Below are 1,902 nucleotides of genomic sequence, written 5' to 3' on the forward strand. Positions count from 1 at the left end.
TTCTTTGGGATAGGAACAAATATCGATCTCTTCCAGTCAGTTGGCCAAGTGGTCGTTCTCCAGATTTCTTGGCACAACTTGGTGAGCACGTCCTTGCCCCAAATAGGACTCTGGCTATACTTTCCCAGCACATACTTGCTTGTCCTTTTGACACTCCATGGGATATTCGGTACACTTCTCCAGCACTGTAACTCAAAGGCATCAATTCTTTTTTTCTGTCATCCTTATTCATTGTCCAAGTTTCAGATACATAGCAAATGAATCATGGTTTGATTCGGGTGCACCTTAGTCTTTACACTGATGTCTTCGCTCTTTAGCACTTTGGAGGGGTCCCTGTCATTGGACTTTCCCAAATACAATATGGTTTTTTATATCCTGGGTCCAAGCAAGATAAAGTAATTGACATTTTCTATCTCTTCTCCATTTATCATGATATTGCCTATTGGGTTGGTGGTAAGGATTTTTGTTTTCTTGACGTTAAGATGTAATCCATATTGAAGGCTGTAGTCTAGTCTGTATCTTCTCTCGACTTAAATATTCAATTGCCATTTTATTCTTTTCATATATTTTCCAAGACTCTCAAACAAGCACTATTTGCCATTAGTTTACTCATTAATTAGTTAGTTAATTTCTCTAATAAATCCACCAAGTACAGTACTATTGTTGTTATTGTGTACTGTAAAGTTGGAACTGACTTATAACTGACACTCTGGTGGGTTTGCAAAGGCAGTTAATTGCACAGGAGGAGATTTTCCATCCATCTTCTGCAGAGCAACTGGTGGACTTCAACCATGTACCTTTGCAGTATAGTACTAGCTGGGGAATTAAAAAAAAAATTGAAATAGACATGAGGGCCACCCTCCTCAATGCTCACTGAGGAGAGACAAGTGATAACTAAGTAACGACACAGTTCAATGCTTTATGAGTATTGCCATGGATAGACATGGCATCTAATCCCAAAGAAACATTTAAAGGGAAGCTTAGATATCTAATCCTAAAGAGTCATTTAGGCAAGCTCTGGTGGTCTAGTGGCAGGAAACTGCACTGCAATCCCAGAGGTGCGTGGTTCAAATCCACCAGATGCTCTGCTGAAGAAGGAGGAACAATCGCCTGCTGTACCAGTCAGATCCAATTTGACGGTACACACATAAAAAGAGTAAATAAGTAAAAAAATAAAAATAAAAAGAATAGTTAAGAGTCATTTAACTGAATTTTAAAGGTAGACTAGGAATTACTAGGTTCAGAAGACTGACATCTCAGCTAGAAGACAACATATTAGTAGAGAAAGCATATGGGTTAGAATCCAGTTCTGCACTGCTGGAATGTAGAATTGTGAAGGAAAGGTAATAATGGAGGACACTGAGGACCCTTCTACTCCTGACAGAGTTCAGACTGCTTCAAGAACCATATACAGGCTCTGCTGATTTTATTCAAAAGTAAAGAGCAACAATGTCAGTCTGGAGACTAGGGTGCGGCTGATCCAGGCCATAGTCTTTGTAATCACTTGCTATGCATCGTAAAGCTGGACAGTGACTAGGGATGATAGAAGGAGAATTGATGCCTTTGAGCTGTGGTGCTGGAGAAGATTGTTGAATACACAATGGACTGCTTGCTAGGTTGAACAAATAGGTTCATTCTAGAGAGGTGAAACCAGGGTGCTCCATGGAGGTAAGGATTCTGAAGTTTCATCTGATATACTCCAAGCATGTTGTAAGAAGGAACCAGTCTTGGGAGAGGGGCATCATGCTTGGGAGGGTGGAGGGACAGTATGAAAGGAAGACCCTCAATGAGATGGATTTATTCAGTGCCTGAGGTAATAGGGGTTGTTGTTGTTGTTGTTGTTATGTGCCATCGAGTCGTTTGCGACTCATAGCGACCCTATGTACAACAGCCCTAAACCCT

Source organism: Elephantulus edwardii, unplaced genomic scaffold (assembly GCF_000299155.1).
Source record: "Elephantulus edwardii isolate Elephantulus edwardi_28Jun2011 unplaced genomic scaffold, EleEdw1.0 scaffold00130, whole genome shotgun sequence".
Lineage (NCBI taxonomy): Eukaryota > Metazoa > Chordata > Mammalia > Macroscelidea > Macroscelididae > Elephantulus > Elephantulus edwardii.